Source organism: Hydra vulgaris, chromosome 03, assembly GCF_038396675.1.
Source record: "Hydra vulgaris chromosome 03, alternate assembly HydraT2T_AEP".
NCBI classification, from domain to species: domain Eukaryota; kingdom Metazoa; phylum Cnidaria; class Hydrozoa; order Anthoathecata; family Hydridae; genus Hydra; species Hydra vulgaris.
The window spans coordinates 8,187,501-8,205,150 of record NC_088922.1 but is presented as its reverse complement, the minus strand read 5'-3'; positions in this window follow the sequence as shown (position 1 = coordinate 8,205,150).

Below are 17,650 nucleotides of genomic sequence, written 5' to 3'. Positions count from 1 at the left end.
ACATTTTGTTAGTTGACTTAAATACTTTTTTGTATTTCTTTTTTCCTGACTTAATTTTTCTGATTCAATTTCTTTTTTTTTATTCTGTTTAAGAGGTGGCATTTGCTTCGTTGTATTTCTACTTTAAATTACATATAAAATCTTCAGACGGTGGACCCAGTTCTGATTCTGAGTGATTGGGAAAGCCAAGAATTTTTACGATATTTACAAAACAATTACGAATTATGCAATCCTTCTAACAAAGCGAGTAAACGTCAAGCCATGAGGCAAAAGTTGGCTGTTCGAGGGCAAATTTTCATCCCCAAAATGAATAGAAGAAAAGACTTTGACGAAAAGGAAATTAAAATATGGATGAAAGAAATTTTGACACGTTTTAATGCTGTAAAAATGTTAAAATGCGAACTTTTATCGGATCACGAACGACAACAAATAAAAAACGCTTTTCAAGAATACGTTTGCATAGAAAAATGTAAAAAACTCTTTGTCAAAGAATATTTGTATCCGTATCCAAAATTTAACGAAAACGGAAAAGTCATCGTGAAAAAAGAGAAAAAGAAAGAAAAAATTCAAGCTTTTCAGACTTTGTTTATAACAATTACAACGTTTTAAAAGAATATTTAAACTCTACTCATTTTGTCACGAAATTATAAATTATTATGCTAATGAATTAATCTCATTCGACACTATACAACCTACAAAACCTGTAATCGATTTAATAAGACAACAGTTTGACGTTGATTATTGTCAAAAAGAATTGTATTTTCAAAATAATTTGTATTTTTATGAAACATGAATAGATATAGACCTTATAACGAGTCTCCTTTATTAACTTTACGGAAAAGTATAAGCCCGAAATGCCTACAACATGGATGTTTTTAATAAAAAATATTACAAATGGATGAGCAAGAAAACGCACAAGTTAACCTAGAATCTGAAGAAACAAACAGATCCGATTTGTCTGAGCTTATCCGGAGATACGATTTACCTTCTCTTAATTATGCTGATCCCATCAATCTCGAAAATCAAATTGCTGGCGAAGTGAGCTTTCAACAAAATTTAAATGCTTTGTTACCTCTAGATACTATGCTTAACAGCGATATAGCTACAAGTTTAATCAGCGATGAAGAAAAATGGAAAACATATCTCAACGTGGGAGGAGACGCTTACGCTTTTAAAACCAATTTTAAGTTTGAATAAATAAAGCGAATTCAATGATCAAATCGATCAAAGAAACATAAGCGAATCCTTAAGAATGATGAGAAATTTAAAAAGATTTCCTATTCAAGACAGCTCTCTTACTTCTACACCACCCACCTCTATTCAATCTACATTAAACACTTTACCGCGTTCTACTACTTTAAATATTATTCTATCAACTCATAAAAAAATTTATACTTGACACCTCCTAATAAACTTTTTAATTTTTCACGAAACAGCCAATTCGAGCGAAATTCTAGAACAGCTTTATAGAAACAAATCTTTAAAAAAAATTTCCAACTTACCTAAACATCTCGTGGACATGTGTAAAAATCATGTCAATTATCGGTTTGGATCTCATCAAATTTCTTTACGCGTTTACAAACCGAGAAGCGAAAAAGCCACCCTAAACAATTTTAAAGTTTATATTTTATATCAAGCCAATGTCGTAGATGTAGAAGAATCTATAGCTAGTATTATTAACAACGTCACCTACTTTGCCTTTGAAAAAATAAACGATCCAAAACAATATTCCTATTATGCTATCGAATTTTTAACTTTACTGACTTCTTCTCATTCTGTAGCTAACATTAGAATAGCAGCCGATTATTACCAAGTAAGACAACTTACTTTTGCCAAATTATGGAGTTTTATTAAAAAATACAACATACCCATCCAAAACGAAACTAAATTAACATCCGAAGGTGTATATGCTGGCGCTCTAGCTCGAGATCCTTACACTGTCATGACTTCTAGTTTTATAGAAAGCGAATCTATAAGCGATAAAAGTTTTGGTGGAACGAGAGCTTTTGAAATATTATCACAAACAAAAGACATGATTCAACAAAGATGTATACAATATGGGGAAATGTTTCAAGATTACAAACATAAAATTTTGAGAGAATACATTCAAGTGAACAGTTATTTACTAGCCAATAAAGATATTTATGTTCGAATGTTAAACAACTATGACGAAAACGCGTTAGCCAACAGACCCATCGGAGAAACTATGCTCTATTTAACATTTAAAACTTTTTTCAACCCTGTACCTTCTTTACCTCTAGAGATGTAGTAGATGTAGTCCTATTAAAAGAAGATGTAGAACAAACTTGTGCTAAAGGAGGTATGTTGAGATTGTTGCAACATATTAAATCCAATTCAAATCAATTTTACAGTACAGAAAATACAATCAAAGAAAAAAGTTTACTCGAAATGTTGATGATAATGGATACAATGTATAATTCTCGACTTGGTCGTTTAAATTCGTTTTTAATATCTTATAAAAAATATTTTGAAATGGATTCTAATAATATTAAAAGTTTTGCCAACGCTTTAAAAATACATACCAATTTACAAAAAAGAAATTTATTGACTCATCCGTTAACAAGGTCTTCTTTGTTAGAAATTCCTACACCCAAAAAAGAACCACGGACACGAGCATCCGATCCCTATTTAGCACCAATAAAAACTAAAAAAAGAAGAAGAACCTACCGAAACAACTAAAACCAAACCTTCTGAATCTGAAACTGCTCCCGAATTATTAGGTGCTACTACATTACCAGAATCAACAGCTGCTAGTGCAACTGATGCTAGTAAAATTACCATAACTACAAAAGAACGACTAGAATTAAGAGGAAAGCCAATGGAAACGAGATCAATGAGAAAAAAAAACAGAAGAACGAAAGCCATTGTAACAAATTTTTTTTCAATATTGGACAACGTTTTGAGAGATGCTATTGATAACCTTGCAGAAGATCAACTGACTAAATTATCGAGTAGTTTGTTTGCTTTAACAGATGTACCCAAAATTAAAAAAGTTTTGCTTCCATTGGACATTTTAAAAAAAAATCCAACCGATTTAAAATTTTGAGAACAATTATGAACGCTTTTAGAAAGTTCCATTTATGCCAAATGGAAAGGTCTTATAACAGCTTGGTCACACGTCACTTTACTTTTTAAAAAAACAACAGATGTCAACGTTAAAAAACAAGCGCCTAGAAAACCTTATGTTTACGAAACGCATCAATATTTGTATGATAGACCTCGGCAATATTTTCAAGCTGATTTGGCCGACGTGAACAGTTTTAATTTAAATTTTGCTCCTCATCGACCCGAATTTTGTTTAGTTATGGTAGATGGAGTATCTAAAAAAGTGTATTTAAGAGTCATTAGTAAAAAAACTGCCGATAAAGTGCTGAGCAGTTTTAAACATATTTTTAAAGACATTAAAAGAGACGATAAATCTTTTATCTACTTGCAAACCGATCAAGGTGGAGAATTCATTTACAATAAAATGGAAGAATGGTGTTATGAACAAAACATTGTTCATTTTAGTTCTAAAAATTATGGAAAAGCTTACTTGGCCGAATCAACAATTGGACGTTTAAAACAACTTTATCAAAAATTAAGAAAACAAGGCAAACTTCAAAAAAACAATTGGAGTTTTTATATTGAGGACATGGAACAAAAACTCAACGAAAAACAAAGAGTCACTAGTGGAATCGCTCCTGAAGAATTGGATGCTGACGAAGCCAAAGGTAAAGCTCTTCGTTTAGTCGATCAATACCGCGACGGCAAAAGACGAGGTCATCATTTTTCTTCCATCATGTTACATCGAGTAGAAAAAGAATACAAAAACGAAAAATTAAAAATATACAAATCTCTCTCCGTTGGAACTGAATGTTATTTGAAAAAATATAAAATAGATCCCAAAGACACCTTTAGCAAACCAACTACTCGTAATCAACCGTATTGGGACACTACCAAAAAAGTTATTATTATCAAAATCTCTAAACGCTCTAACCCTTTAGTAGAAGGTTATTTACCCGTTTATATTTATAAAGTTGGAATAGTAGGCAATTTAAATACGATTTTCAAAGTAAAACGAGAAGATTTATTACCTATTAACGAAGAAGATAAAGACATTTATTATAAAAACTTTAATGAATATGTTAATACTTTTTTAAAACCTTTGAAGAAAAGACTGCAAGAAAAAAAGAAAAAATGAACAATTTAACGTTTGACGATGTTTTAGATGTAAATAAATATGATTGTAGTACGTAATAATTTAGCGAAATTAAAAATACAAATAAAGCTAGCGTGCATTATAATGTTTTAAACGATTTTAGTTCACCCTTGACTCCTAACGATATCGACAAACCCACATTTAAAAATAATACCATTTTACATTTAGCCAGTATGGAGGTACCTATTAATTTAAACATTGTTTGATTATAAAATTCATCTATAAAATTTCACGAAGCTTTTCTTTTATAAGGCTTTCTATTTCAATAGATGGTTTAATTATTAAAGCTTCTGGAAAGTTTTTGATATAGTGATTGGACAGAATACTTCCTAGCCATTGCTTTCTTTTCGTATGAAAAAATGTGCTATTCATATTGGTGATCTCGACATCCATGCCTCCTAAGCCTTACTCTCCATAAATATCAAGACCCGAGTTCCAATTTCTATTAAAATCAACATAATGACTTTTTACCAAATGCATTTTTGAAGTAATGGACTCGTTGGGCCTTTCTTTAAGAAAATAACTCATTAATTCATTAATGGCTCTATCTCTAAAAAATTAAAAAACAAATAAAAAAACTATGAGTAGCGTTGCAAGAATAACTTTAAATTCAAAAATAAGTTTCATGACATAAAATAATTTAAAAAATGTAGTTTTACCTAATTCTGGTAATGAACTATATTGATTATTTTACTTGAATTCATAAATGTCGCATATCGCGCATTTGGAGAACAAATCAACTAATTTCTCACTTAAGATATTTGCTTCTTTATGAAATTCTGTACCAATAAATCTAAAATCACTTACTATCTTAGGTATCGAAACACAAAGATCTACGATACTGTTTAGCTAATGAATAAAAAATTAATTTTACAACACATTTTCAAAATTAATGTAAAATAACTTCTACATACATATGAACTAATGTATTTGAGAAGATTTTAAAAAAAAATGTAATAAAATCTGTATAGAAAAATCTTCAACATTTTATGAACATGATTTCCAATAAAACGTTTTCCATGATAAGCTTTTCTTTGAACATTAAGGCCACATAAAACTTTATTAAGTTTTTTCAAAAGTGTTCTGTGTACTTTTCAATTGTTTTATATAAAAATTATATATCAATAAACTCAAAAGTTATTATAACACACAAATAAGGGGTGCTCTTAAATTGATTAAATTTTATAAACAGAAGTATAAAAAATTTTACATCATTTTTTTAAATATTAACTCATTAAACCTTAGCATTTTTTTTCTCCATTTAATGAGGTACTCTGGGCTGAAATATTTCACAGATAATTTCTTTATTTTTAGGAAAATATATATTGCCATTACTTTATAAATTATTAGAGTTTTTTTTACAATATTCAGTAATAACTTTTTCTCCTTTGTTTATTTTTAACTGAAGTGCAATATATTCGTCAAAATTTCCGTTGTTTACAGTTTGTTGTTTATTTTTATAACACATTTTAGATGCAATTTTTTTCATCTTTGAGCTAACAGCCATCTTTTACCATATTTAAAAAGTTAGGATATGTTCCTAATGAGATACGTAATTATGAAATGCTTACCTAAATTCTTTAACTCAAAAAACAAATATTTAAAAAGATTTATTAAAAGTAAAAATGCCGTATATTAGAACATGTAATACTTATGTTAAAGGAATATTAAAAAGTGGTGAATCAATATCATTGCCACAATACTTTGCAAATTTTGGTATTCAACCTTTTCGAATATATTTATCAAAATCTGCATTAAGTGTTTCCAGAGTACGTTTGGAACAACTGTTTTTCTTGAGAATAAGTCGTTTTCATCTCTTCACAAGTTATATGACAAAACAATGTAATAATATTATTTTGAATATACGTAAAAAGTCTTAAAATAAAACTAAATAAAATATAATAAATACCTTTAAAAACGTTGTATTGTATTGCAGAATTTTATAATTTTATTTTATACCATTTGCACCAGTAATTCCATATGCTAAACATAAAAATTTGTAGCCACCAGAGATAAATACTCTTATTATTTTTGTAATCTTCAACTTGAGTTTCTCTTGGCATTCGGCTTATCAACATTGACAATTTAATAACACATCTTAAATGGTCCACCACCATAATCATTGCCAATTTTAATGTGAGTTTCGTCATTTTTTATATTGGAATGCTGTAGCAATTTCTTCAAATAGTTTTTCCCAAAGGCTTCACCATAAAAGATAAAATCCGGGTCGTCAAAAATGGCTGACCTCAGACACTTTTAGGTTGGCACATATATATACATAATATAAAATTTACTGTTTTTAGCAAGTTCAGTTTGTTTCTTATATAAGATGGAAAATCTTTAACGTATCCATAAGGAGCATTTTTTATTTTAAGTGAATCAATAAAATCCTTTAAAGGAAAGTCAAATAGTGCATTACAAACTACCCAAGCTTCTCCAGACCATGATTTAGCTACTTCTCTTTGCTTTTTATTTAATGCACATATTTTCTGTTTTGAGTAGGGTTTCTGAACACTGTTTAACAGTATCAGTAAAACAACTGTTTTTTTTTACAAACAAAGGGCAAACAGCTGTTTTTTAAATGACTTTTTAATTGTTCTTTAATTGAAATTAAAGCGACAAAAATTGAAAACTGGAACTTTTTTTATGCATTCGCAAACGACTAAATTCTATTTCAATATTATAATGAGTTTTAACTGCATAAAGTTTCATTCAAACCTGAAAATGTTCGAATTTTTTATTCGAATACATTCAGATAAAAGTTTAACTATTTATAATTTAAAAATTAACAATTGCTAAGAGAAAAGTTTCTTTATTAACAATATAACAACACGTTTGTTAAAGCAATTTGAATGGTAATTTATTTGATTTATTTTTCAATAGCAATTTAATAAATAGTTTAAAATATAGAGTAATAAGAAACTTTAATAAGTAACTCTAGTTCAGCAGTTATCATTTTTATTAACAAAAAATACTAAGCACACAGGCAAGTACTAAGAAGTTTCCTATTTTAATAGTTCTTTTTTACTAATCTAGCACTAAAAGTTTCTTAAAGGTTTCTCAAGAGCATCGTTATAGTTATAAACAGGGCTACTAGCACTATTTTCTTATTTACAATGACTTAAAAATAAATGCATAGTTACTTGTTATGAGTTGGTTTTGATCAGTTGGTAAAATGGCTACTTAACATCCTTACTTTTTATACATATTATTAGTAATGTCAGTCTAGATATACGTAACAAAACGAAAAAATCCAATAACAAAAGAGTCGGAAGGACAGTGTCAGCGTTGTAACAAAATAATAAAATGCTCAGCAAATTCTACAACTACCTTAAAAAGTCACAGCCTTTGTTTAGATAAAGCAACAGATTTAATCATACCAGCAGATGAGAGTGCAAGCGAGAAAAGACAAAAAACTGTTGGCAACTTCTTTGCGCAAAAAAAGCTTCAAAATATTGTTTCTGATTTGGCTATGGATGATTCAAAGTATTGTTTCTGATTTGGCTACGGATTTTAGTTCGAGCTACAACCAGAAATAAATACATTCGCCAGTCAATAGCTCGAGATGGATTTAAACTCACCACTAACGAAAGTGATGTAATGAAACTTTTACGCAAAGATTTTGATGAAAAGCAAAAATAAAATGATGGACACCATAAAATTAAAAGTAGCCAATAAAGTGAAGTTTAGCATGACTGTCGATTAGGTTAATACTTTAAGAGGACGAAGATATTTTGGAGTTACTATTCAGTATAAAACTGACAACATCACGTATAAACAGGATTAATTCGAATTTTGGGTTCATGAAGGGCGCTTGATATGGTTAAAATAATGTAACAAAATCTAAGAGTGTTGGGTATATCGACAGAAAAAGATTTGGCTGCATCTACTTACGATAGAGCATCTGTAAACAAGAAGTATATTCGAAATTTAGATGTTATTCGCCAATTTCGTCTTAATCATGATATACGTAGTTTGTGACACACTTTATACGAAAAAACATGATATTGAAGATTTAAGCGACCCCTGTGATGACGATAACAATAAAAATGATTCTTTTGACGAAGGGAGCAATTTTGAACTTATAAATGATGATTGCGAAGATTATATTGACTATAATAATTTACTTAAGAACTCACGCAAACTGGTAAAATACAGTACTGTGAATAGGTTTTAGACCACTTGTATAACTAGACGTATTTACAATTTTTTTCCTATGTAGTTTTTTTAAAGCGTACTTAAGTTTAATAATTTATAAGAAAAGTTGAAAGAAAATACTATTTTTAATAAATATATAAAATTGATGAGGAAACATGAGGGGTTTGTTTGTTTATATATAAAAACGATGTGTCATAACAACTACATCCAAAACAGAACATTCGAAGAATACTGCTACAGAAATCAGATAAACTGGCTCCCTTGAAAATAAAAAGAAAAGCGGTAGACCTGCTAAGCTAGCAAAAGATGACAAAAATTTTTTTTTTTTTTTTTTCTCTATTACAACTTTTTATTAATTTATTTTACAGTTTTTATAAATAAAAAAATTGTAAATAGAAGAAAGAAATTACAATAAAAAGATTTTGTAATAAAAATAATAAAGAACGCGGAAACTCTAAGAAGACCGGCAGGTCTTGTCACCGAGAACCGCTGAAGTAAAGCACTTATTATGAATTTAAAATAATATAAAAAGTATATACACAAATAACGTTTTTTTCACATTAAACATTAGTCTACAGATTAATATAATTAAATAAACTTGAAAATATTTTAAAAGTAAATCAATATATTTGTAATTGAAAAAATTAGTTTTTTAAGATTAAATTTAAAAGAGTTTAAAGTACAATTTTGAGAAATATTATTTGGAGCATTTAAAATTACATTGTTCCATAAAAATGGTCCGCAAAAAGAAATACAAATTTTTTCAAAATTAGTTTGAGAGTACGGTTGTCAAATTAAATTATTATTCCGTAATATATATTTATTTCTGTCTTTTTGTAGATATAAATTATGAAAAGAAATAGACGATAAGTTTGTTTTATATTGAAACATGAAACATAAAATATTAAAAACATTTAGTTCGTATATATTAAGAACTTTCATTTCATATAATAGAGGTTTGGCATGAGCAAAACGGCCTTTAAAATTTATAAGCCGTGCAACATGCTTCTGTTGCCGATAAAGAGGTTCGAGTTTTCCTTTATGTGTACTGCCATAAGCAATATTAGCATTACTTAAATGGCAATGAATTAGTGAATATTATAATTGAATTAATGTATGTTTGTTTAAACGCTTCTTGCTTTGTATAAAATCCCTATACTCATAGAAATTTTATTACATAAATTTGCAATGTGGTTCGTCCAAGTAAGACATTTATCAATATACACACCTAAAAATTGTGTCACTATAACCCGTTTAATAAGAATATCATCAATAAAAAGACTTGGCATGTTATTTGGAAGTTGGTATTTTTACCAGCTGGATGGAAAAGAATCCATTTAGTTTTTTCAATATTTAATGATAATTTGTTTAATTTAAACCAATTAGAAGGTTTAGCTAGTTCAATGTTCATGTTGTTAAATAATGTTATTATGTTATTATGAGAGAGAAATAAGTTGGTATCATCAGCAAACATAATTGTAATTAGATTTGAAGCTTTAAATAGGTCATTAATGTAAATTAAAAATAAAAGAGGTCCTAATATGGATTCTTGCGGAACTCCGCATGTTACATTTAACAAACTAGATGATGTTCTTTCATCTGCATAAACAAATTGCTTTCTATTATAAAGGTAACTTTTCAGCAAAACTAATACATTACCAGTTATTCCGTACCACTCTAACTTTTTACAAAGAATTTTGTGATCAATAATATCAAAAACTTTCGCTAGGTCTATGAATACAGCCAAAGTAAATTGAGAATTTTCGAATGAGTAAGAAATATTTCTAGTAACTTCAACAATTGCGTGTTCAGTGGATTTGTTTTTTTGAAAGCCATATTGGTTTTTGTATAATAAGTTGTTTATAGTAAGGCGATTATATATTTTGGTGTACAAAATTCTTTCTAAAACTTTAGAGAGCGCAGGAAGAACTGAAATTGGACGATAATTATTTATGCATAATGTATAATTATATGTATATAATATATATAATATATAATTATATGTATATAATATGTGTATATATAATATATAAATATATGTATATAATATATGTATATAATATATAAATTATATGTATATAATGTATAATATTATGTGTATGTATAATTATGTATAATGCGGTAGTGGTGTAGTGGTAAAAGCGCTAGCTTCATAAGCGAGAGGTTCGGAGTTCGACTCCCACCACGTCCCTGGAAGTACCGCGCTCAACTTAGTTTCTCCGCGCAGCGGCCTTGCTCGGAAAGGATCGTGTTTCGGAGTTAAAGAGTTGAGAGAGGGTTGCACCACGAATAACAACTAAAAAATAACACACACACACACAAAAAAAAAAATGAGTAGCCTCCTCGACTGTAGTGGCCCCCCTTGGGCCTTGGGGAGGTGAATAATCTAAAAAAAAAAAAAAAATGTGGGTAGAGTCACCGTTTTTTAATATTGGTATGACTTTTGCTATCTTTAGGCTTTTTGAAAAAAATTCCTTGTTTTATTGAAATTAAAAAAATTTGTAAATAGTACATCTTTTAAAACATCAAATGAACTAATAATAATGTTTCCGTTGACACCATCAAGGCCTACTGATTTGTTTAACTTTAACATTTTAAAAGCATTTTTGAATTTTTTAAAAGATAATTCAAAGTAGTTTAGGTAGGAATTTAAAGGGAAATATAAGTTAGTAATTGGATTGTTAGGTTTATGAATTAATTTGGCAAGATTAGGCCCAACAAACACAAAGTATTTATTAAATTCTTCCGCAATCTCCCTTTTATCATATATCAAATCATTATTATGTCTAATTGTATCTGGTAAAGTGTGAGATAAAGATTTCTTGCTGCCAGTAGCTTCCCTTATAATTGATTAAGTAAATTTACGTATAAGCCAGGTTGTTGTATTTCAGGCAAAATTGCACTAACAGGATTCATTTTCTTTCCTCTCGATCGTTTATTTTGCTCCGTTTGACCTCTGTGTTCCTTTAACATGTCGATTGTAACATTAAGGTTTCCACCGATATTTTCAGCATCTTGTTGAGAAGAACCTCCTGGAATAACTCGTAGAACCTGATCTGGATCAAATGGATTTAGACCAGTTTTTCTGAATCCCAATTTTGAGATATTCTTTCGAGTTGCATGCAAATTTGAGTAGAGCTTTGTGAGTAGAATATAGGAAATTGTTATTTTGGAATTGTTCCCCTAACATGACTTTTTTCTCCATGTTTCTAAAATGCTTCGCCAGTAACTTTTATGTGGTTTGAAAAAGGCAGCGTCTAATGGCTGCATCAGGTGAGTTGAAATTGTGGGAATAGTGGTAAAATAAATGTTGTTTTCTCTGCACAGTGATACAACAGTAGATGTAAAATGAGAGGCAAGATTATCTGCTATCAAAACTTTTTCTCCAGGAATGTTTTCTACATGAAGAAGGAAAATATGACGAAACTACAATTCAGACGTACGAGAATCAAACCACCCCGTTTTTGTTACATCATATCTGGAACCTGCTGGTCCACCATTGCTCCGATTTCTATAAAGGTTTTCTGCTTTATAGACCGCAAAGAGAGGAAGGATGGACCAGAAGCAGAAATACAAAACATAAGTGATATTGCTACTTTTGAATGTTCAATAACACGTTCGACTTGTTTTGTCACTCTTAAAACTACAACTTTCCTTATACCTGGATCATCGGTCATGTTGATTTCGTCAAAATTAAATATCTTTTCCGGTGGCATGTTTTCTAGCTTCTCCCTGGCGTTTTCAAAAATTCTTTAACTATTTAAGGAAAAGCTACTGCTCTGGAACTGCTGATGTTGTAGCTAAACGTTGTGTGAGATTGTTACGTAACATAAAACTGTTCATAAAGCATATCACTAGGCATGTTGTCGGCAAATTCGATTCAAATAACCTTGAATTATGAGCTGGATATCAATCTTTGTCAACTGATAGGACCACTTTATCAATTCAACCAACGTCTCGACAATAATTTTCTCTTCAGTAGCGTTCAGAGTAGTAGGATGTCCCACTGTTTAATAATGTCGCCAATGCAACTTGTCAATGAACTTGTCTACGTGGCACTGAATGTTTCTTGCTGGCAGATGCAAATGACATTCCATTATAAATATCTCGAAGAGTATTCTCAACCTTACTTGGATCGTAACGCTGGTAATTCTGTCCTCCGATTACTTTTCTATTCATCTTAGGCATTGAGAGATATTTATTTGTAGATATTTTGATATAACCCGGAAAAAACAATTTTACACCAACGTTTACCTCGTTTTTGAATACCTAAATGATCTATTACGTGCACAGAATAGTCTATTATTGTCATTCAATCAATATGTAATGTTACTAATAATTATTTTTGTTTCTTTTTGGCTATTATCTATTACGTGCACAGAATAATCTATTACTGTCACTCAATAAGTTTGCGATTAAAGCTATCATTTACTGGATTGTTAAATTTAGAAACACTGAAAAAAAAATTTAATTTTACAGCGGCTGACGAAGTTGTACTGCTTGACGAAGTTGCCCCGAATAACAGTATAGCATCTATTACCCATTTTTGTGGGTAAACTTTCTTATTGTCAATGCTGGTGTTTATATAATAGACAATTTCAATTTTTTTCGAAAGAGTAGTTCGCATTAACTGGATCCTTTATTATATCTTCTCCACAAATTATACAAATTAGTTTTAACTTGGTTGCACGGTCCATGTTTAAAAGATATCAAAATATAGCAGTTATGTTAATAAAAGTTAAGGCAAATAAAAAATGTGCTTTTAAAAAAACCCGTTTCTACCCGAAGAGCAAAAAACATTGGCGCAATATTGTTTGTATAATTTACATATTGCAACAATATTTTGCCAATATTATTTGCTACACCGATAAAATCAACTTTAAAAGAGATCAATAAAATGACGGAAACCAAAAAAACCTACTTTTAACTAAAATTCGTTTTATTATAATATAGCTGATTAAAAAACAGAACAATTCAAGAAAAAAATGTCATCTTTAGATTTAAAGGTAAGTAAATAAAAATGTTCGTTTAAAAAAATTACCGGTCTCTAGAAATCAACTTAATAAACAGATTAATAAAATAATGAAAACAAAACAATCTACTTCCAGCTAAACAAAATTCGTTTTATTATAATGTAGCTGATTAAAAAATAGAACATTTTAAGAAAAAAAGTTTATCTTGTGATTTAAAAGTTTTCGTTAAAAATCATATTTCAACAACAAAAGTAATAACTTAATGATTTATCTGCCAACTCTGAAACAAATCACTACGGTTTAAATAAAGTTTAAAATATTAAACATAAAAAAATTTATGTTAGAGTAACTGACCTTAAGAAAATAGTAATAATAAAAAGCTTATATTTCAAATAAAATAAAAAGAAGTACGGCTTTGATTGCATGTATTTAACCGAACAAATTATAAAACAAAAAAAATTGAAAATTTGTGTTTTTGCTTAAGATTTTATATTTTTTAAAAATGAAACTCTGCAGTATTTTAAGATGTGCCACATAAATACTTTCATAAAAAAAAGTTTCTTGTAACAAAAGGAAAAATATTTGATGCAGCCATTAGTATAATAGACTCTGAAAAATTTGAATATTATTTAAAAAAATACATTTATGTATATATATATATATATATATATATATATATATATATATATATATATATATATATATATATATATATATGTATATATATAAATTGATTTAATAAAAAAGGCAGCATATTTTAGATATACTAATATCTTAACGATATTTCGTTGACCTATTGTGGTCAGCGTCATCAGGTAATGAAAAAACTTTATAAAACAACATAAAATCAACCGTTTAACAAAGAAGACATTAAAAAGCGTAAAATATAAAAACCAATCAAATAATATAATAGTGGCGTCAGTTAAATTTTCGTCAAAATTGTCACCAAGATTTTGCTTTCACACTATCCCCGTCATCCCCTATTTAGAACAGTTTGCCCAATACCTATCTCGTGTCGAATTCTTGCTTTTTTATCTCCAGGGATTTGCTAACCTTTCTTATCCTGTATTCTGGAATGACTGCCAAAGTTTTTGGATTCAGTACCACGGTACAAAAAGTATGACGGGATGTTTTATAATATTACGTGGCCCCTGAATTCGACCAATTATAGCTTTTACAGGCTCGTTGGGGTTCTGCGCTTCTTGAAATAATTTTCTTTTGGTCTCACCAATATATATACTTCCGCATGAGCATTTGAGCTCAAAAATACCCGGGTTCGAGTTCGGTGGTAGTTTTGTTTTGTTGTTGCACAGTATGTTATTTAAATTAGGAGCTGAAGTAAATATAACTCGAATTTTTTGTTTTCTAAATTCTCTTTGGAGTTTAGGGTCAATAATAGGTATCCGAGGTAGTTTAACAAATTGTTGGTTTAATTGTTTAGATGTAGTATTTTTTGAAACGTGGTCTAAATAGTTTTTGGTTATTTTAATAAGATTACTTTTGTTATAGCCGTTTTCTAAAAATGTATTTAAGAGGAAATCAATTTCTTGTGAGAGGTGGTTTTGGGAGTTGATTTGTTTTGTTCTACAAAGAAATCTTTAAAGAGACCAGTAATTATGCATAGGATAATGTTTGGTTTTATTTGAACATTGGTTATCGCATCCTTACGGTGTATTTGAAATTCATAAAATCCGTTCATTTTATTTGTAATAGATATATCTAAAAAGTTAAGTTGTTTTTATCCGTTTTTAAGATTAACAGTATATTATATTATATCATCTACATATCTTTTGTAAGTTATTGGTTGGAATGATTTTACAAAGGCTATACTAAGGGCTCTTTTTTCTATATTTTGCAAAAATGCTTCAGCCATAACTACCATCAACGATAACCCAATTGGACCTGAATTAGGTAAAACTCTGCTTAGTGAAAGTTTAATTAACTTGTGTATATTTAAAAGAGTTAATTTAGTCCTAGTTTTTAAATCCTCTAAATCATCGTTCAATATGCTAATAATAAACGGTATTGCTTCATTGATCGGTACAGATGGATATAAATTTACTACATCAAATGAAACTTGAATTTCATTAGGGTCTATCTTCCATTCTTTAGCATCGTTGACAAAACTACTTGAATTAAGTAGTCGAGTTGTATTTTTATTTTATGTTGGTTGAATGATTTTAAAAAGATACTCTGATGTTCCATAAGGTGGTGTGTTAATATTGGAAACAAAAGGACGCATTGGGTAGTTTTTTACTGGTTTGTGAGCCTTAACCATTCCATAGATTCTAGGTGGAACGCAATCTGATTATTGATCACATCAGAGTATCTGTTTAAATCATTCAATTGTCTAACTTACCCTATTTCCTTAGTTTACAAACAGTTTTTGAAATTTAGTGGTGAATGTGGGTGTTGGGTTGTAATCAATAACTTTACTATTTTTTATTTGTTCTCGTAATTTATCTTTTGCTTCATTTTCGTTTAATAAAGCAAAACCTGTTCCTTTTTCAAATGGATATATATTTAGATGTGAATGCTTTTTTAGGTTTTGTAAAGAAAAGCGTTGTTGTTTTGTTAAAATTATCTTTTAATTTTAAAGAACTAGTTAGGATTTTCGAACAGTTTTGTCGAAGAATCTCTGCCTACGTTTGTTTATTTTGTTGTTCATGTGCTAAGGCGCAAGTTTCAATACTAGTGATGATGTCTATATAAGGAATATTCTTTTGAGATGGGACAAACTTTGGACCAAGATTAAGTAGTTCAGTAGTTGCTTTATCCTGGTTGCTGGTGCTGGTTTTAAAATTCGAATAGGAAATTTTTTTCAAAATTGATTTTATAATTGATATTATTTTGCAATTTATAGTACTTTTCTTTCATTTCAGTTTGTTTTTTTAAATAATGGTAATTCTTAGACTTGCTCGTTATATTATTAGTTAACTCATAATCAATAGATCTTATCTATGATTAAAGATATAAATTTAATTCATCAATTAATTTCTTACTTAAATATAGTCTTTCTTTTGATTCGTTTCGAACATGAACTAATAATTTTTTTCTCTATTCTTTCATTATGTTTTCAGCTTTTTTCGTACGCAATGCACTTTGTATTCGAAACGAATTTGGAATTATATTTTTTGATGAACACACTATTTAAATAACATACTATTCAACAACAAAATAAAACTACCACCTAACTCGAAATCGGGTGTTTACGAGCTAAAATGCTCATGCAGATGTATATATATATTGGTGAGACCAAAAAGAAAATCATTTTAAGAGGTGCAGAACACCAAAGAGCCTGTAAAAACAAAAAATGATCGAGTTCAGGAACCACGTAACATTCTAGAACACCCCGTCGTACTTTTGATTGGCTGAATCCCAAAACCTTGGCAATCATTCCAGAATGCAGGATAAGAAAAGTTAGCGAATCCCTGGAGATAAATAAAGCAAGAATTCGACACGAGATATAGTTATTGGGCAAGCTGTTCTAAATAGGGGATGACGGGGATAATGTGAAAACAAAAACACTATTATATTATTTGATTAGTTGTTATGTTTTAGGCTTTTTAATGTCTTCTTTTTTTAACGGTTGGTTTTCAGTTGTTTTGTAAAATTTTTCATTACGTAATGACGCTGACCACAATAATTCAACATAATATTGTTAAGATATTAGTATATCTAAAATACGTTGCCTTTTTTATTAAAATCAATTTATATATTTATAAACATACCGTTTAACAAGAAATGCCTTTTAAAGATAATGTATATGTATATAAATATATATATATATATATATATATATATATATATATATATATATATATATATATATATATATATATATATATATATATATATATATATATATATAGACATATATATGTACTACCGTCCATAGTTTTTGGAATGGTCGTACTTTTCGAAATAAAATGTCAAAGTTTTACTTACTATTGGGAAAGAAACTGTAAACTAAGACTACCTTAATTAAATGTTATCTTCCTTTTTATTAGGTTTACAAAAAAATTAATAAAAGTCTGATTAGAGTAATTTATAATTTAAAACCTTTTAATCACTTTTATCAACATTAATTGCGATACATATTCTTGGCATTCTACTTAACAACTTATCCATTTTGCGGAAGTCAATTTTATGCCACTAACTAAAGAGTTTCGTCCACATCTAATGCATCTTTAGGCATTAGTTTTTGACAACTTTTAATTCCACCCATAAAAATCCGATAGGAGAGAAATCTTGTGATTGGGGAGACTAAATCATTTTATTTAAAGTTTGGTTGTTC